At 32.8% G+C, this 22,405-nt stretch overlaps 1 protein-coding gene across 1 annotated transcript in view; it reads right to left on the minus strand.

Annotated features, from left to right (window-relative positions):
- LOC113392926 (leucine-rich melanocyte differentiation-associated protein-like) overlaps window positions 1–21,270 on the minus strand; it is a 267,313-nt gene extending 246,043 nt beyond the window's left edge. Inside the window, exon 1 of the mRNA XM_064216496.1 lies at window positions 21,260–21,270. The gene's annotated coding sequence lies outside the window, so the exon portion shown is untranslated. The remainder of the gene's footprint in view (window positions 1–21,259) is intronic.
- Window positions 21,271–22,405: the final 1,135 nt, after the last annotated feature.

Below are 22,405 nucleotides of genomic sequence, written 5' to 3' on the forward strand. Positions count from 1 at the left end.
ATTTGGATGCAATTGTACGTAAAAAAATGTATTACAGATTGTAAACATGGGGCGGATGACTGTCGGACTTGAGCTAAAAGTTGAAAAAGAAAAAAAAAATTGACGATTTGTACCAGTATGGCATTTGGATTTTTGGAAATTATACGATACAATGTGTCCATTATTATATTTGCCATATTTGTAGTAGAGGGAAAAAGTGACGCCATACTTGAAAAACCTGATTTTTCGACACGTTTTCAAGGTACAAGACATAAAATCATTTGTTACAGTATGGCATCATTGTATTCGGTTCATTTGGATAAAATTCAACCTAAAAAAAATAGTCCCATACTATAACTATGGGACGGAAGACAGTCACACTCGAGCAAGATATGAAAAAAAAAAATTGGAACGAATTGTAACAATATGGCATTTTAAACAACCATTTTCATAATATGCAAAAAAAATTTAAGTCACTGTTAAAACTTAATGTTCTGGTTATATGATTTTTTATTTTGTGTAAACTTTATCTACAAGACATTACATGGGCACCTGGTACCAGACCCTCGTTTTATCGTAATACCAGCTATTTCGATTATGTAAATACAGCCGAGATGACACAGTCGTTAGAGTACATGAATCGTTGATTGCGGGTTAAAATCCATCAAAGTCAAAGTCAAAGTCAAAAATCTTTATTCAATATAGAAGTGTTTTTTTTACACTTGCTTATTGATAGTCCAAAATCTACCACCGGTTCGGAATTTAGCACCTCGGACCTGAGAAGAACCGGCGAAAGAAACTCAGCGGAATATATATATATATATATATTTTTTAACCATTATTATGTACAATGATAATTATATTTTAGTTATTTGAAGCAGCCTGGAGGCGATCATTTCATTCCCAAGGTGTGCAGTCAACTAAAAAGTCATTAGTGTTGTAATATCCTTTAGCACACAAACGCTCTTTAACGATTCCTTTGAATTTTATAATTGAATAATTTTGAACGTTTTCTGGGATCCTGTTGTAAAAACGTATACATTGCTATGTCAGCACTACTGGATTTTCTTGTGCTAAATTTGTATTTAAATAAGAATTTTATTCTCTATCTATCGATCTCAGTGCCACTTACTGGGCTCAAATTAAATCATTCATAGATCGACTCATACATATACAATAAGAATCATCAAAATTGGACTCCACTTAGACAGACATAGACTACAAACGGACGGAACAAAACAGCCATATATATAAAGATAAAGTTAGTTAAATTAATTTGAAATGAGCTAGATTAATTATTTATATATATTATTACGAGTTAATAAAAATAATTTTTAAAACTATGTTTATACTTTCTCACTTCTCATAATAATTGACAAAGCTGTAGAGGTATAACTGCGAGAACAATCTCGAAACTAACCGCAAATGAGTGTGAAATGTCGGAATTTACGAATTGATTAGAATAATTACAAAATTTATAGGGTACTCGTATCAAAATCGCGTATCACCGTAAGTTCGTTGTCGAGATTTCACGAGTGAGGTACGAAGTGAATTCTTACTGAATCGCACTACCGTTTTAAGCGTAAACAAAATCGTAAATGAACGTTGATCGTTTCCTTAACACAGCAATCCGATCTATATATTTGACCACGTCACTAATCGCTCTCAGGCTTTCCAATCGCGAACGCAGATTTACAAATACACTTAAGTACATTCTACTCTCTACGTTCTGTTTTCTCGAATTATTGTTAAGCTAAATACGTTTATTCAAAATGTATTTTAATGTCTGCGTTTATAAATCAGTCCATTCCAGTGAAGATGATTCATTTTTCAAAAAATATATTGCTGAGTAAAAAAAGTTTTAATGAATGCTTATAAATGATTCAATTAATAAATAAGAGTAATTAATTGTTGGCTTATTTCAGTAGAATGTTTATTCAGATTCGATGGTTGCAATGCAATTCATTTAAATTAATAAAATTGCGATTAAAAAGTAGCAAGAGCATTTAAAAAAGTTTCATTTCGTTTATTTATACTTTTAACGATCTACAGTAAAATATTATTGGAAATTATGATGATGATGAAATATCTTGGTTCCCAAAGTTGGTCCAAAGGTTGGCGAAGAAAGGTATGGTTAATATTTCTAACAAAACCAATATATATGAGCATTGGTGACCACTTACCATCAGGTGGCACATTTGCGCCTCCAAAATCAAAATTAACATATTTTTTATTCAAGTAGGCTCACAAGAGCATTATTCATTCGTCGTGATACAGTTTTGAATAAAAATAAAGCTACCACCGTTTGGGAAAGTAGATTCTACCTTGAAGAACCGGCAAGAAACTCAGTAGTTCCTCTTTTCCACCATTTTAATTACAGAGTATGTCAATAAAGTATAATTAAATTTATTTATTTATTATCGATTTTATATCATTAATATAATCTCGTATTGAGTAATATGCCAAATTTATCAAAGTTTTTTTAATAGGCCAATTCTAACTGGAGTAAAGTATATTCTAACGGAAAGTTTGCGTCGTCACATAAATGGTTCATTTTATTATTTCTCATTAAATTTTATTTGCACTAAAGTAAGCTATGCAAACGACATTTCCTTTATAAGTTTAGACGTAAATCAGAATCCCCAGGTAGCGTCGCGTGAATATGACAAATATCCCGCGACGGAAGAACACGTCATTGCAATAAATCAGTGCAGTCAAATCAGAATTGTACAGAAGAAATACTAACTATTTGGTAAAAAAAAAAAATTGTAGAATATTGTAATTTTTTTTGTTGTTCACCAACAATCCCAGGGTCTGATCCGGATAAGTGAAACTAGGCGTCGATTCTATTAAAAATTGTCACTTTTGTAATTGAATCGAAACGAAATTTGACGACCTCCGTGGTCGAGTAGCGTGTAGCGTTACATTGGGATCAGAGTAATGTATGTCCAATATTTATTTATTATTTATTATAAAATCGTTAGTGTTAGGTATCTTCTAACAAATTTTCACTTTATCGCAATAGAATCGAATCGAAATCGTTGCCGTTTATTTGTTTTCATATTCTACTAACACAACTCCAGTTGCATGCAGTTCGATCGAAATTGGATCGAAATATATCTGATATAAATAAGTACAATTACGTTCAAGCTAAGATTGGTTTTTGTTAGAAACAATCGAAGTTCGCTTTCTTCTATTTATTGTACATAGGTGTTAGCGCCTGCCATGAAAGGCATAGCAACCTACCATTTATTTTATACGCATGTGACCACATGTTACCGTTCTAGACGGTACGCACACAATAATCAAGATATACACATCTAATTGTACACACGCTTTTGAATTCCCAAACTACAGCAACGTCCAATACAAAGCGGGTAGTTTTACAGGCATCGGGTTTTCTTTGAACTTATCTTATACAATACAATAGTGTTATCTCCTTATATATGCGACTTATATATTTATTATTTTATTATTACACACACATTTAAATAATAGTACATGCTTGTGTTCACGAATGAGTGAATGAGCCAGTGTAATCACAGACACAAGGGACATAACATCTCAGTTCCCAAGGTTGGTGGCGCATAGGTGATGTAAGGAATGGTTAATATTTCTTACAGCGCCTTTGTCTATGGGCGGTGGTGACCACTTACCATCAGGAGGCCCATTGGCTCGTCCGCCAACCAATGCCATAAAATCACGAGGAAGATATTGTTCAATTAAAGTTATTTTACAGTTTCATAAATATATAATAGAACTATGGTATAATACTTTTATATATATATAAGGAATACTGTTACAAATGTAAGTATGTTTACAGTAGTCTACTGCTCGGCGCTGGAGATAAACATCCGAGTCCGCATATATTGATCGAAATTCTGATACACACATACATATGTACTACGAGAACCAAGAGTTCCAACTCGTTGGAAACAAAGTTCGGATCTTTCTAATCAACTTATAGTTGGAAAAATGTAAAAAAATATATTATAAACTTAATTTTTCTAAATCTCTATAGAAGTGATAACTTCTTGTGGGAGTGTAAACCGCTTCATTATGTAACGCGTTACGACGTGAGTCTCACTGGATTCCCTTTCTCTTACGCAAACGAAAACGGTAAGAAGGCTCCTCCTCTGTCACTCTAACTCACAGTGCTAAACGTATTTCAGACAGATGTTTTTTTAAGTTATCACTTCTGTCAGGTCGCAAGAGGCACACGTATTTTTTTAGGTACAATAATAAAAGTAAAGTAACAAGCTGTATATGCCCACTGCTGGCCTAAAACCTTCTCTTCTTTTGAATAATGTTTGGAGCTCTTACCACAACGTTGCTCTCCACTGCGATGGACACACATAACATTATTAGTTATACGAACAAAGCTTTTAAACTGTTATGTTCGATTGAAATTCACGTGTTTTCAGCACGGAAAGAAAATAAAAATGTTTTATTATAAACGATAATTTATTTCCTTACCTTAGACCCGTATGAAGTCGAGTCAGGAAGCCAGTAAAATATATTCTAATTCAGCGAGCAAGACAATGCGTTTATTCCAAACAAATAGTGCTACATTTTTATATATACGTATGTATGTGACATTTGTTAAACTCGACTCGAAACGAGACGTCGTCTGATTTTTTTTTTATTGCACTTTATAAACTCGGCATGTGCTAGACTAATATTGGATTTGTTTTTCATTCTATCGAGTGCTGTAAAATAAAAAAAATAAATAAATAAATAAACTTTTTGAAATTCATCAATCTATTTGTAAAAATAAACAAATAAATATTCTAATTTATATTCATGATAAAATATGAATATATTGTAAGTGTATTAGATTTTATTCAGATAATAAAATATACTTAATATTTAATAATGTTTAATGATAAATATTATGTAAAAACAAAGTGAATTACAATTTCTGTTGTTCCGCTTTGTTTTTCAAAACCGCTCAACAGATTTTGATACGGTTTTCACGAATAAAAAGAACGATAACCGAGGAAGGTTTGTATATATAATTTATAAACATTTAGTACAAATTAGGTGACCTAAGGCTGTGTTTTATCCAAGAAACTGTTTCCGTACGATTACATTACAAAATTATCCAAATTTTAAGCTGTAAGCCGTGGAGACATATATACCAATGTTTATCAATAACATCATTATACATATTTCTCATTTATGACATAGTTATATAATGAAATAAATATACCTACTATATATTTTCTTGCGAAGCGTACTTTTCATTTTCTTTATCAATAAATTGCACTCGTGAAGCCGGGGCGGGTCGATATTTTATATTTTAAGTAGCGCCATTACACATTTTAGGTTTTCGTTTTTGAATCCTAATATCGCGCACTTTCAAGCATTTCTGATTTACCCTTGTTCCTATTTTCTTCTCAAATTGGGCGGAAAGCTTTTGTTACAAGTACCTTTAACGACAATTGTCGAATAATTCTTAACTATGTATAGATAAAATTGCATAGCACTGTTCACTGCTAGTTAATAGCAAATTTAAGGTTTTAAAAATAAACTATACAATCTATTAAAGTCCCACTATTTGGGTTCGGCCTCCACTTTTCTGAGAGATTTTCAACAACATCGTTTTAAAACACGTGGCCGATTTACGCAATTACAAGGTGAATTATAAACGCAAATTAAGGTTAAGAATTTAAAAATGCAGTAGGTAGCACAGGTTTGAACCCGTAACATACTCTTGTTAGACGCTGTGAAACTAATGATATAGTTCCTGACTATTTTAAATCTTTTATAGAGAACAGTTTTCAACTGACTTTCCTTTAAAATGTTCATGAAAACAAATCAATTTAACCAACAATTCATTCAAGCATCATACTTTATATACGTTTTTATCTTAATTCTTTATTGTGGTAGCTCTCGGACTATAGCTAGAACGCCGGTATTAAATTAACTCCGCTAGCCTTAGACTTCTTTTAACGGTCCCATTAAATATGAAAATGTTCAACGAAACAAATTGAAAAGTTTATTATGTTAGTATACAAAGGTAATGTGCATGTTGTGCAAAATAAATGAAAATTCTAATACTATTCAGTTATGATATCGTGGATTAATTATATTAATAATAATGTTTAGTGTTCGGTAACTTGTCACGCTTTCAATAAGTAACCACATAAGAAGTAAGTACGATAACAAAGGCCGGCAACGCACCTGCAAGCCCCCCGGTGTTGCAGATGTCCAGGGCATTCACTTTCCGTCAGATAAGTCCTGCTCGTTTGCCAGCTGTACTACATCTACTCCGGTGAGTTTTTATTTTGGACAAGGGATAGATATTCCATATGGCTATGGTTGATGGTGACCACTTAAATTTTATTTTTATTTATTTTTACTATTAGTTTTTTTGATAACTATACTATAATAAGTAAATAATAGTTTTCGCCAGTTTTATCATAATATAATAATCGCCCGGTTTTTACTATACATATACGAGTTTGTAAAACGGTATTTAATAATTTTATATTTTTTTCTAAAAATGATATTTTAATAAATAGCGTCAACAGAATAAAGTTAATATTCTTATTATAACAGAAAAGTAAATAGAAATGGTCAAAGTAAATAAAAACAGCTGTTTTTTTTTACATTCAGGAACACGGGAGTTAACAAATGGCCGAGATTTTCTTTTCAGACAAGGTTTATTTTCAATTATTCTCCTCGACTAAGTCGCTTGCATCTGATCTTGAATGATTATGCAAATACTCTTGAAGGATGCTGTTCTTCAGTTGGAAGCGAATGTTTTATTTAAACAAAAATTCTGTACGCTGTAGTTCATTTTTCTTATTTATTAAGTTAAGTCTGTGCGATTCTGGAAGAACTCACATCGTATCTCGCCCGTGAAATGTCAACATTACAAACGACTTAGTAATACGCCATTTTGATGCGTGTATTTTATATTTTATATATTACACATCACATATTGGCATTTCACGTTCGAGTTCTGCAGTGAGTTTCGAGTTTCTTCTTACAGAATACAACTGCGGCTATAGCTAATTATTTATATTTAATTTTTAATCAAGTTGACTACTTCGTTAGTCTAGCTTCAAACTTATAAGGCTTCTGAATTGATATATTCCACTGCCAAATACTTAGTACTGTTGTATTCCAAATTGAAGGATGTACGAGCTACTGTTACTACAGTTACAAGGGATATTATGTAACATCTAACTCCCAAGGTTAGTGGCGCATTGTTGACATAAGCTATGATTAATATTTCTTTAAGTACCTATGACTATAAACAGCGGTGACCACTAACCATAAGCTGGCTCTTTTACGAGGCTGGTATTTTAATAAAATATATTAAACGTCAATTAAAAAATTTCACTCTCTGGTCTTATCCAGTTTAAGGGGATGACATTATTTCCACCCCCTTAAAATTGCAATAGCATTTGAGATATTCTACTAACAATAACATATTTAAATTCATTTTATACCGGGATGCAATATAATTTCCAGGCACATCACGATTTTGCTATATCAAGCACTGACATTGATCCCTCCTCACGATATGGAAAATCGTGGCATGATAAGCGATTCTGCAACATCTAGGTCAACCTGCGAGAATAGAAAATTGAATTATAACGCAATTAATACGTTAAAATTAAAAGTCAAGACCGAGCCATTCTGCCCAAATAATTTTTAAATGTAGAATGTAATTTAGAAATATTGTTCTATTTTTTAAATAAATTTAAAAAGCAAATAGACAATTAATATTTGGAGAGAGAATAACCTATTATATTAATCGATGTATTTTTTTTAATATTTCAGGACTTTTTATTTATTTCATTTTATTCTTTTATTATCTGTTTATAATTAATACATTGCACTCAATTTTATGATAGAATATTCACAATAACGATTAATTTTGGCCGCTGCAACCGACTTTTGGCACACTTCGCAACTTTCACAAATCCATACACCAATTTATTGTACAAACTGCATTCTGTAGATTAACTGATGCGAGATAATCTGACAGCCGGACTGTTTTCAATAAATATAGGGATTACAGAAAAAAAAAATATATGAATAATTCTAAGGTGAACGATACATTACACTGTTGGGCCAAGGCCTCCTCTCCCTTTGAGGAGAAGGTTTGGAGCATATTCCACCACTCTGCTCCAATGCGGGTTGATGGATACATGCAGGTTTTCTCACGAATTTTTCCTTCACCGCCGAGCACGAGATGAATATTAAACACAAATTAAGCACATGAAAATTCAGTGTTGCCTGTCTGGGTTTGAACCCGAAATTATCGGTTAAGATGCACACGTTCTAACCACTGGGCCATCTCGGCATCTCGGTGAACAACAAATTGGTGTAAATTCGCTTCAAACTTTATCTTAATTCCTGTGCTGTCCTGTCGGACACCTGTCAGTGAACAACACTTAAGATGGATCACCTGATTTTGAGTGATCACCATTGCCCATACAAACTTGCACAGTTACAAACATTAACCATTTTTTAAATTGCCAACTCACCGCCAATCACGAGAACTATGATGTCATGTCCCTTGTGACACTGTTTCACTGATTCGATCATCGTTCAAACCGGAATACAGTAATATAAAACATTGCAGATTCTTGGTGAAATATATGACGGTGGCACTTACCCAGATGATTGCACCAAAAAGCAGCATCATATCGAATTGCCGAAATCCTATAAGGAGACTTGTACTGAATTACTATTTCCTGTACTCTATGCTGAAATTTGCCATTGAATACAACCACTAACCGTTCCAATTTAAGCAAATCTGAGATCAATAACAGGCTATGCATTATGTAGATTAACGGAGACCGTTATCCAAACTGAATAATCGGACCATGAATCTTTTGGATCAACGCATTTTAGAGCTGCTCTATCTGTTATACTGAAAGCTACTTTATTGATATATATATTGACGAAGTCGTTTATATGCATGCAAAACAGAGACTTTTTTGATGTGAAACATTTTTTGACCTAGAATGTCTTTTATCTCATGTCGGCGGACGACATGACGTTTGCCTATAATTATGCCACCTCTTCTCCGCTGCTTCCTATGGATCTGTCCACTCACGAAGGTGCGGACCTCTTCGTTAAATTATTGGCGTGCATAAACAAATTTTTTTTTTGCTGTCTCTATTCTGACATAAGTCGAGATAACTTATGTCAGAATAGAGACTCTCACTAAAAATTTCATAGGCACGATTATACTCAGGTATTTCACGTCGGTAATTTAGTGGACGGGCACACCTTCGTAAGTTAAAAGATTATGAATAGATTCCCTATATTAGATGATGATGAAGAATAAAGCATATTTTAGAGTAGCATGGCGAATATAATTGTTTCCATAAAAAAAAATTAAATGATTAGTAAATAACCTAAATTATAATATAATTATGTAAACTATGCTTTATTTATTATGCTCTAGTTTTTAAGTTACCTAATGTTTGTTTGCAATCATTTCGTGGTCAATGGTCAAGGTAAACAACGCGAGGAAATCCCGACCTGCAGCGAAATAGCTTGGTCAAATATCCTCTAAAACTTCGGTTTAAGTGAACTTTCATTAGTGGGTCATTGACGGACCGTCACTTAACATCCATGTAAAAATTCTTAACGGTACTTATTTTAGTATAACACTGTGTCCAAATAAATTTGAAAGAACAGAACGAAAATTGTTGACAACTCTTTAATGCATTAAGTTAAAAAAGGACAGCAAGTATAATCATATACAAGTTATATTCGATATTTGAAAGGGAATCTGCTTTCGTTTCGCTCATATTCAAAAACACTTACGAATATTCATCATCGAAGAGCTAACATAAATCTTCATAGACATCATTTGTAGATGTCACTTTGTGTTGACTAGGTGTATGCTAATCTTCCAGGGTGCTATTAATCATCAGACAAAATGTCAACAGTTGACTGGTTTCTGAAAATTTGGTCGAAATTTTAAGCAGTTTTGACTTTTAGACTATAATTTTGATAGTAAAAAATATAATTTTAAATCAAATCAATGGTTTAAGTAGTATTACCGAATGAAACGTCCAGGGTGCTGATTCTACGAAATAATTGTCACTTTATCGTAATCATTGCCGTTTAACCGTTTTCCTATTTTTCCAACGATCCAGTTGCGGTTCGGCCGAAGGTGGGAGGTAATATTATCGGGATCATATCATATAAATAAGCAGAATTGACCCTCAGTTTTAGCTTTAATATGTCATAACCGTTATAAGTTAGTAGAATTCTCCCTGATCGAATACGGTTTTCGTGTCCAAATCTGATAGAGAATTACTATAAATTTTGGAAACTAAAACCGAGTTGCCAATAATTCTTCCCGAATCTACATTCTGAATCGCTTCCGTTTTTTAAGAGTTATGTAACCACAATCCTTTGGTACTTTAAATATTAAAACAATTGTTTGTAAGTAAAATTTAAAGATAATGGAATACAACTTTCCCTTTGTAATGGAAATGGTAATAACATCAACTGGACGAGTCCCTTAACTAACTATATAGGTAAATATAGTTTAAGTCATTTTAATTTCACAGTATAATGTTCCGCGCGCTCCATATGTTTTTATTTATAATCTGTCACATGCGATAGCGGTCGGTTTTGTAGAAGTGAAATTATTTCTTTCGCCTCACGTTAAATCCATGTATAAATATTTAAAGATTTGTCAAAAAATAAACGTTTGATAGATGAATAGATAATTAAAGATTTTAGAGTAACAATAAAAATGTATAGGATCTTGATGACTATTTGTGATTGGCACTCAAATTGATCTTCATTCATTCTTTCTTTTAGGACAAAGAGCTGGTATACCGGTAAATGTGAAAACGAACGAAACCAAGAACGAAGAACGTACCTACAATGATGAGTATCAACAAATACTTTATATTACTTTGTGGAAGGTTATGCGAGCCCATCTGGGTAAATAACAACGACTCATCATAAATTCTACCGCCGAACAGCAATATCTAGTATTATTGTGATCCGGCTTGAAGAGCCAGTATAACTACAGGCACAAGGGTCGTGATATCTCAGCTCACAAGGTTGGTGAGGCATTGGCGTTGAATGAAATGATTAATATTTCTTTAAGCATATGTCTATCCGCCTAGTTTTATAATAAATAATTAATCATGTATGGCTTTGCTGAAAGTGCGATCCTTTCACTGGACAGCTTCATATCTAAGCTCATAATCAATCACTCGATTCAATATAACATTATCTGTAACTGAGTTCATATTTAGTTCGTCTGTCTGTTTCATTCAGCACACTGTCAGAAGCGGTCGAAGCTAAACATTGGTGTGGCGGTCGTATTTATTTAATATGGGGGAAGGTCAAAATGGTTTTTTAATATTTATTGGCTAGTTGATCGTTTTTAAGACATCTGTGGTTATTGTGCTTGCCCTAAACCTTTTAGATTAAGCTTCCTGTTACACACACACCGTCCCTTTCACGAAGCCACTCTCAGATATTGCGTGAAAGCGAGAGGAAAGATGTTGCACATCAACAAATTATTATCAGTCTTATATAAAAATTATGAGACGATATTTCCAAGTAAAACATTCATATTCCTTTTTTTCTCTTGTTTTGGATTTATTTTACTATTGTAATAACTTAGAATATAACGAAATAAAACGATATTTTTTAGGTTTTCTTATGTAATTTTATAAGAATTATACTTAATATTTTACTTGATACTACGTATAATGTATTAATAAAATATACCCGAGAATCAATTTTCCCGCCATGACGAGTATCTATTAATCTTAACAGATTAAAAATGTAATATTATAATAGACAAATTCTGTAATAAACACATAATAATAATCCATATAATATTCAGTATAAATTATTACATTCTAATTGAGTCTTACACTTTTACATTACAATGCATAGTAATGACAAAAAATATAGGTAATTCAATCTATTTTTATAACAATTGTAACTAACTGTATTATTTTTTGTATTCGTTTACTTTCAAAATAATAATGAGCTATGGAACAGCAGTCACTCCCAAAATTCTGACATTATATGTATCTAAAGAGATAAAACGGTCTCTCCATTTTTATTTGATGTCAAAATATGATGACGTCACAGATTGAAATATAAAAAAAATATTTATTTTATTTTTTATTTTACTTTATTAGGGTAACAAACAGTACAATTCACTCTTAAAGCTATAAAATAAAAATTAGCACATACACCAGTAAAGTTTCCACTTATAACTAAAAGCATAATAAGAGCAGAACAAAATTATAATATCTAATATAATGATAATAAGAAAATACAAAACTATGAAAGAAGGGCAAATTTAAAATAAATAAATAAAATATCTAGGCTTTATGATTCTAACACAAATTTCCTGAAGTTAGCAACTGATTCTGTAAATATAACAATACTGGAAAATTTAGTGTTATATTAATTACAGACTCCTATATAAAAGAATTTCGTGCATAATTTGACTTTAATAATGGCAAACTACACAAAGCCTTATTTCGTGTTCGTATATTAGGACACCTGAATCTTAAGCAATTTAGAAGGTAGGGTGAATCTATATAATTCCTTATTAATTTAAATAAAAATAATTGATCTTTAAGTGTTCGACGATCAGCAAGTGGGGTAATTGTAAAAATTTCATTTGTTGCACGACATTTAACATTAAGGTATTTTATAAATTTTCTTTGAATATTTTCTAACATCTCAATATATAAATTGTAGTGTGGATTCCAAATAATAGATCCATATTCCAAAACAGATCGAACCAATGTATTATATAAAAGAACAAACGTTGAGTTGCACTTAAAATCTTTGCTGACTCTCAGAACAAAACCTAGCATACGATAGGCTTTAGCTGTTATTTGGGTTAAATGTAACCTATAAGTAAGCTTATTGTCTAAATAAATTCCCAGATCCCTCAACTCGGTCACTCTATTCAAAGAATTACAATCAAGTAATAATTGTAGGTGATTGGATTTAGTTTTCGTGAAAAAGTGATAATACTACATTTAGACACATTTACACTAAGAAAGTTGTCCTTGAAATATGTACAGAGCCGATCAAGATCTTCCTGTAACAATAAACAGTCACGTGAAGACGTGACCGATCTAAAAATTTTCATATCGTCTGCATATGCAGAAAGAAGAATGTTTTATAATATCGTCGACATCATTGATGAACACATTAAACAGTAGTGGTCCGAGGTGAGAACCTTGGGGAACGCCAGAAGTTACAGGTACAGACGACGAACAAAAACCCTTTATCGTCACAGCCTGGCTACGGTTGCGGAGATAAGAAGACAGCCAACTTAGAAGATCGCCGTGTATACCGACCCCTTCAATTTTTTTTATTAATAGCGTATGGGAGATCTTGTCAAAGGCTTTGGAGTAATCAGTATACACGACATCTACCTGGTGCCCTCTGTTCATGGATGTAATCAATCGATGAACGAATTCGCAGAGATTAGTTTCTGTCGATTTTTTATTTACAAAGCCAAGCTGCTGATCGATTAGGATAGGATAGTGGGGCAAAAGAAAAAAAATACTTGCCCAAGTTAAATGTCGCGTGGCCCTCTGGTGCATAATCGCTGCAAATTAACGTTCCGTTGTAAAAATCATTATTTTAAATGATTATTTATATCAACTTTATTTTTTTACAATTCAAATGTATTTTTCTAACAGCGTAGAAGCGCCCGGTTTTATGCCCCACTGTGCTCAGGATGAATTACAAGCACAATCAAGCATATTCCGTTAAGATTCATATACTTTGTAACTGGGTGTCAAAAATATTAAAACTTGAATAAGACTTTTTTAATTTTAATTAAATATTACTACAGTTATTTAAGAGAAAAATAATAAAGTCAACGTGTTATCATCGTAAGCGTCGTAGCCTTGTAATAAAATAGCAGTTCGAACATACTTTTGTTCAATTTAGTTCCAAGTTCCTGAACTCAATACAACGTTCGCCCCAATGGCTGCACTATTCCAGAACGATATTAGAAAATGAGATTTGCTCTAAAGTAAATGATGGTTACAATCAAAGTTCCTTTGTTATAATTCAAACATTATTCCTTTTCTTTCTTCGTAAATAAAGCTCATATGTTCATTCAGTCACAAAGAAATACTTGTTTAGAGCAGACCATTGTTTCCATTTTAACCGTAGAAAAAAATCCAAATTATTGTTAATCAACAAATCTATGGGCTAGTGTTGATGTGTATCAAACCTAGTGTAAAGTTTGTCACATTTCTGACTAAATAATCGAGTATAACTCGGTGAATTTGGTTGGATTTAATCAAATTTAAAGTGTGTGACATTGAAATGCTACTGTTAAACAAAATAACTTATTTTAATTATTACCACTAGTCGCTTATGACCACAAGCGCTTATTACCTTTGGCCTAGTGGTATAAGACGAAGACATTCGGCGTTTTATTGCACATACGCGCTTCGTCGCGCAAAACAATTTGCGCGATCAAGCGCGTAGTAGTAATTAGAGACATCTCTCTAATTACTGTACCATCGTACAGTATGTGAATATTGGGTGGATTTTTGGTCGTTCGATTTAGTATAATCCTCGTAAGGCTTATTGTAAGTCGTTAACTTGTCACGATGATGAAGGTTTTTGCTAATCCAAAAGAAACCATTAATTTAAGGCTAAGTGTCAACAAGTCACACTTCTGACAGTTTTAAATTTAAGATATCCTGCTTAACTGATGCCTTGCTTTTATTAATAAATAAGTTTAAAGCATATTCAGTGTCAATTCATACTTTAGAAATAAATATAACATTTTTATATTTGATTGAAGAGCCGAGATGGCCCATGACATGAATCTTAACAAATTATTCTCAGTTCAAACCCGGAGCAGTCACTATACGTGATTAATTTGTGACTATAATTCATCTCATTCTGGACGGTGAAGGAAAACTTCGTGAAGAACCTTGCATGTGGCGGATGAGAATCTGTCTCATGTGTCCACCAACCCACAAGAAGCAAAGCTGTGGAGTACGCTCTAAACCTTCTCCTCAAAAGGGAAAGTATACTGTTGATCAGCAGTGAGACATGGACAGGCTGTTACTTTATATTTTTTATTATTAAATATCATAAACTATATCATACTCACCCTTCAAACCGGAACACAACGATACTGAGTAATGTTGTTTGGCGGTAGAATATCTGATGAGTGGGTGGTATCTATTCAGACGGGCTCGCCTGCCCTGCCTTTACTTGGTGGCAGGGCAGGTAGCAACGGTAACTAATCTCAAGAAGTACTTGTAGTTGTGCGGGAGATATTATAGTATAATCTATTTAATCATTCTTTTAATCCAACAGAATGGCAATCGGTACGACCGGTGATCGATCGGGCATAGCTGTCCCTGGTAGGAGTGTTATACTATCAAATTTGTATCTCCACGTAGTTTCGACAATGCCCTGACATCAAAAGTTTTTTGATCAAATTATTTGTAACAAGGATATCGAAATTTAAAGCCTAGCTAGCCATTACACAAACGAAATAGAAAAAGAAACAAAAAAAAATCGTAAAATGTATTTGCGTGCGCTATTTACTTTTGAATATATTTAAATTCAAACGCTGCTGTTATAAATTGAATCACAAGATGTAAGTTGATGTTTTATCTATCAATATATTCAAGTCTCTGAAGCAGAATTGAACTTTCGTATCTGAGACTCAATTTTCGTTATGTGTTTACTTTAACGTATTTTCGAAATCGTATATTCTTATCAATTCGAATAAAAACGTGCAGGGAGCACTAAGAGACAATTAAGATACTTTTAGACATTATTCTGGATAAACTCAAACTCAAATTCCTTTATTCAATATAGAAGCATTACACTTACTTATTGATAGTCAAATTTAATACTATCACCGGTTCGGAAAAGGAAACACCCTGACCTGAGAAGAGCCAGCGAAAGAAACTCAGCGGGTCTTTTTTTTAATCTAAATAAATACATATATTGAATATGAATAGAAATAGCCAGGAGGCGATCGTTTCAAAAACAACCAAATAATGCGCTTAAACCATTTCCCTGTCCCGTGTACCATATACGATTCGTGATTGCGTCAGTTGGACAGGGAACCCGTTAATGCCAAATAGGACAAGTGCCAATAGTGAAACGATTCCAGATATTGACTATAAGAATCATTACTCCTGTATCCCGTTTACTCTTAATTTGCATAAATTCTCTTATTTCTTACTCTGTGGTATTGATTACTTAAAGTAAATAAGTATATATCCTATTTAGACGCAATCTATCTGCCTATGTATATAATACATTTCTAAGTTACTTTCTTAATAAATATGAGCATAACATATAAATAAATGTTACAATTATATTGGATAGTAAAAAAAGACCCAGTGTGCGAGACAAGAGGAGCTTAAAAATTGGAATGTCCCCAAAGATCGGAACACAACAGCCTTCGTTTAAAACGCAAACGGAAGTTCACCCGACATATTTTATTCCAAAGAGAATGCACGATAACGAACTGATTCGTAAGAAATGAAGAGTTCCAAGAAAAATGTTTTTACTTTACGAAATATTTTTCTTCAGAGTTGATGAAGCTTTTTATAAGTTTTAACATTTTTAAGGGAAATTATTTTAGAAATTTCTTCTGCGAGTGAAAAATACAATAAACCGTAGTGGTCATTAAAGTCTATTTTTTATGATATAAGTAGTCGGACGAACAAATGGGTCACCTGATACTAAGCCGACAGCAATGACAATGGCGCTGTAAGAAATATTAAACATTCCTTATAGCGCCAATGCGCCATCAACCTTGGAAACTAAGATGTTATGACCCTTGTGTCTGTACAACATTACTGAGTACAGCTGTCTGGTGGTCGAATATCCTGACAAAGCCCTACCACCAAATAAAAAAATCTATCAAAATACCAAAATATTTCTAGTTATATTTTATATGACAATTTAAAGTATAAATTTTAGGAGCTTGACTAGCAACTATTCAGGCATAGTTCTCAACGTTGCTAAAACCTAGAAGCGTGAAATTTTAATGAACTACGTAGGTAACCGCCATTATTAAATTAACTAACTAAAACTATCTATCATTTGATTAAAGTTCAAAATTAATTTAACTTTACCGGGACATGAGGCACAAAAATATATGAACTTAATTGATGCTTAATTTTGTAAAGATATCCTTGAGTATGTATTTATTATATTAAGCATTCTTGCCACAATTCTCACCACACACTCATGCTTTCAAAATATTTATCTGTATATAATTATTTTGTTAAATAAAAAACAAACAAATAATCCAAAATATTGAACTAATACTTTTTTATATTTAAGTGGCGGAAACATACATTATTATTTATGCATCTAGATGAGTTTGAACTACAACGTGTTTAAAGTAAAAAGTAAAAAAATATTCCACAGGCTAATCGAGATCGACCTTGGAAGGAGTCAGGTAAATTGATATTGATAATATAAAAAAAATTGTAATATTTATGTTCATTTTTTGCTTTTCCGAAATCATTCTATTCACCGATATTATAAAGCTATGAGATAGCTTTACCGATACATTTCGGAATACGTAAAATGCAATCGTACAAATCCCATGCAATCTGCTCACCAGACTCTGTACTGGAAATTCAATTTAGTCTACAATCTGAAAATAGAAGATTAAAAAGTAATTAAAAAGTTAAATATTTATTTCCATAAAGTAAATCGCAGTCAATCAGATGATTAAATAAACAGAACAGATATGAGAATCTAGAGTAGATCGCAGGTTCAATTCCAGACATGCAATTATTTATTTGTTAAGTTAATAACTTATCTCTTATATAACATTAGGTCGATCTCTCACCTCGAAAATTCGCCTGTATTCTAAAAGTTCATATTCGAGCATTACATAAATTAGTATAAGGCACTAAGTATTACAGTGCGCAACTTTTGTAACATCACATCAGTAGGAGAAAACAACTGATTTGACTGCAGATGAATAACTCAAAATCGAATATTAGATCATCACAATACAGGCAAATGTTTATCAGCTAGCGAGTTAGTACTGCACGTGATGCTCGAAATCGAATATTAGATTGTTATATTACAATACTGACGGTAAAGACCGCCTTTAAATGTATTTCATTACACCAGTTAAAGCTAGTAAATATGGGAGATAGGAATGCTGGGCAAAGGACACCTGTTAGAGGAAAGATTCAGTGTTTAAGCAAGGAATCTTCACCACCGAGCTGAGATCATCAGAGCTGAATCAAATATATAGAAACTCTGTGGTAGCCTGCTACTGCCTCCTAGGTCAATAAATTAGGTGAGCTAAGCTTAAAACGAAAATAAAGAGCTTAAAAACGAGCACTAAATTGAAAGCCATTTCAAACACGAACAGCACTTAGTTGAATTGGAAACACGCAATAATACTCTAAGCCAAATCCAATTGAATCGAACATCACAAATGTATTGAATACCATTACAAAATTGAGTGATTTATTTTTACTTCGTAAGAAAGACATTCGTCTCGCTGTAGCAACGTTACAAAATTTTGTTGAATTAGGCATGGTTGAAGGTGAAAAGTAAATTGCAAATGTAAGAAAACTCATTTCTATAGTTTTAATTACTTCCATGATTTAGTCAAGTCACACTTGACCGTTATTTCATCAATTTATGAACTACAATTACAGTTAGAAAACACATACTATTTATTTATATTTATTATTATTTCAAAAGCCCGCCAACGCTATTTAACCTTTTTTCCACAGATAATAAAATCTTTAGTTGGATATATAAGTACATTAAATTTACGTTCGATTCCAGTAGACATAAATAATTTTATTTGTTCGAAATATAAAGTAGTTACTAATTAATATTCTAAATTATAAAATTTCATATTATCATTTGTATATCATTCTAATTCCAATTTTACAGATAATTGTAAAATTAAAATTAAAAACTTTAAGTAAAAGTAAAGATAAGTAACCACTTCTAAACGTCCCACTCTTGAGTAGCACCTCCTCTCTTTTTGAGAAGATAATTTCGGCTACGCAGTTGGTAACTATGGAATCAAATTTCACTAACTCTGTTCAGCATTCAGGATCAGCTACCTCGAGGGAAGCCAGTTGTTGTCAAGCTGGTCTAAATTGACAAATCGTTCAGATGAAACTCGATAGAGTTTACCTTTAAACTATGCCAGATTCTGAAAACGGTTCTAACTCTGTTCCTGCGAAATTACGAAAAAAAATTATTAACTAATACCGTTCAAACAACCAATACTCACGTCACAGGATATCTAAATTAATATTCAATATCGTATTAGGAACGTATTGAAATTCCATTCAAAGGTATCCATACACGAAACTGCATATTCTATATAAAGTTTTATAAAGTAGATTTAAAAAATCACCGTTCATTTAATTGAGCAATATATTATGAGTATAAAATATCACATATAAATTCAACAATCCACCTTCGACTGAACCGCAACAGGATCGTTATGTTAGAAGAATAGGAAAACGGCTAAAAGGCAAAGATCACATTTAATTCGCTTGCGATAAAGTGACAATTTATTAATAGACTTATCCAGTATTACGTGATGACTTCCAGGCAGGATAATACATACATATTTAATTGTATTTAATGAAAATTATATTGAAAAAGAGTAACTACTGATTTTCTTGCCGGTTCTTCTCGGTAGTAGTCTTACAATCCAATGCATCGAAACGCGACCGATCCTTTGTTACACGACCAACTTAAATTCGTGATAATGGCGCATCCATTACAGATACGTGTATGGCAAGCTTTAGTATTTAATCACATGTGATTGTATTAGAATAAACAGTACAGTTCTGATGAATTCGATGCAATTATATCAGATTTAGTCAAAGTACATATTATACAAACACTAAGCACAAGTTTTAATTCGTCAATCCAACCGGAATTTTCATCACGTTAAGTAAAAGATTCTTTAATAAAGTTTTTTCATCGAAGAATCAAAAAAAGCTAATGGTAAGCCACTTTAAGTCTCCTGATGGTAAGTTTTCTCATTTACTTACATACATTGGAACTGTAAGAAGTATGAGCCAATTAGTACACTTTCAATACACTACACTAACAATAGAATTTAAGATGATTTATAAGAAGATGGTAATTACGAGTATAACGGCTCGTTCTTGAATAAAAGTACTGTTTCTCGAAAGATTATTGGGATCGGTGGAGTAAGTCTTACCTAGTTATGAGGTTTATATTTCTTATAATATATTTCTTATAATATATAAATTAAAAATTGTTACTATATAAATATTGACCGCGTGGAATGGTGGCAAGAATGCTATCAGTATATCCCTATTGAATCGCACTTCCGATCCTCTGGGCAAATAACGAACCAGCCCTCCTGTCACCGGTGGAGGCAATAAGGCGAGGTGTTATACTTTTAATGAATATTTTACTACTACTCCAAGGGCCGAGACAGTGTTTCAATAGCAAATGGAACAAAATATAATTTGACATAAGATACGAATTGTTGGATCGTTTTTTTTTTGCTTCGACTTTTTCAAATGTATATTGATTCGCAAATGTACATAAATAATAATTATCCGCATACATTAATATTAATAACAGTGACCTGGTACGGATGTGAATGATGAAGACGTCTTTGTATGGTTTTAATTTAATTTCCTTCTGACCTCGTTAAAATACTATAAGGATATTTTATATATGTATGTTACGTGCATTTAAGGTACGGTAAACAATAGGAAGCTTCTATTAAATAATTTACAGGTTAGACATTAATTGCCTCTCTTTTTAAAAAAAAGGTTTTGAGTTTATCTCTTTACGCTGGTCTAATGGAGATTGGTGGATAAACATGTCGCAGATTTTCGCCCAACTAATCTTTACGATAACTTAATTCGTAAATGCGCACAAGTATAATTATAAACACAACTAAAACAGTTAAAAAAAATCTCTTTTTATGGTATATCTTGGCGGACGAGCATTAGTATTAGCAGCCTGTAAATTTCCCACTGCTGGGCTAAAGGCCTCCTCTCCCTTTGAGGAGAAGCATATTCCACCACGCTGCTCCAGTGCTGGTTGGTAGAATATACATGTGGCAGAATTTCGTTGAAATTAGACACATGCAGATTTCCTCACGATGTTTTCCTTCACCGCCGAGTACGAGATGAATTATAAACACAAATGTTGTGCTTAACATGGAAATTCAGTGGTGCCTGCCTGGTTAAGATGCACGCCTTCTAACCACTGGGCCATCTCGGCATTTTGTTTTTTTTATGATAATGTTTTCTACTTAAAGCATGTATGTTTAAAATTCGGCAAGATAGTCCCAAAAATCTAGGAACAAGACCGCATTTTGGCAATGGCGGCCATTCCTAGCTTAATCTGCATAAGCTAACCAGTATACCAACGCGACAGTTGGTCTTATACGTCTTATTCGGCAAAGCTACGATTTTAATTGAGAAAGCTGGTTTGCGTGTAACCGCAAAATGTCGCAGGACTTAGGACAAGAAATTTCAATAACGATACTAAAATATGTCCTAGTTTTTTTAGGATGTGCTTTTTTAATCAGTGTTCAGTGCTTACCCAGACCTCGTGTTTTATGTAGGATATAAATGTATTCTTAAATTATTAATATATTAGGTATGTATTTAAATTGCTATCAATTGCATCGTTGATCTCGTGACTAAATATAAGGCCGCAGCTGACGAGGTCATGGATTCAAACCCTAGATCGAGCTGATAAGACAATAATGGGTTTTGCTGTTAAAAATTCTCACAAACAAACCTTGAGCTTATAAGTTGGAAGTGTATAAACTCCCGTACCCCTGAAAGCACGTTATGTCATTGACTCTGCGTCCGATTATGTCAGATTTGGAGTTCTATCAGATTATGAAAGTATAATACAGAGAATGCGCTTGTGTTTATGCGCACACTTGTGTGCTCTGTAACATAATCCTGTAATAATAAAGTCTGTCCCGTAAGGCTCCTCTTCCTTAATTAATAATCGCTGTGGCCGAAATCAGTCAGGACGACATCATAATGTTTTTCTTTAGTCTACCAAAACTATTTAGAATCCTTATAGTACTCCGTATGAAACTGGTTATGTATTTCTGGAAAATGATTCAATTTCTATTAGTTTTCTGGCACGGCAGTCGTGTTTTTAAATAGATTTTCGTTTAAAAACTCATAATAATTATTTACGTTTTCAATTCTTATGTAAATCTCAGTTTATGTAACTGTCATTTAAATTTAGAATAATCTTATATTATAATCTGCAATTACTAAAGAAATCCCATTAAGTTCCTGATCCTGCTCCACGAAACTTACGCTACGGTAACAATATGGTAATACAATTGTTATATTTGCAAAGCAAAGCAAGTATTTCGCTAAGCACTTCGCAGTGGCCTATTATAAACTTGTTC

This window comes from Vanessa tameamea, chromosome 12 (genome assembly GCF_037043105.1).
Source record: "Vanessa tameamea isolate UH-Manoa-2023 chromosome 12, ilVanTame1 primary haplotype, whole genome shotgun sequence".
Taxonomy (NCBI): domain Eukaryota; kingdom Metazoa; phylum Arthropoda; class Insecta; order Lepidoptera; family Nymphalidae; genus Vanessa; species Vanessa tameamea.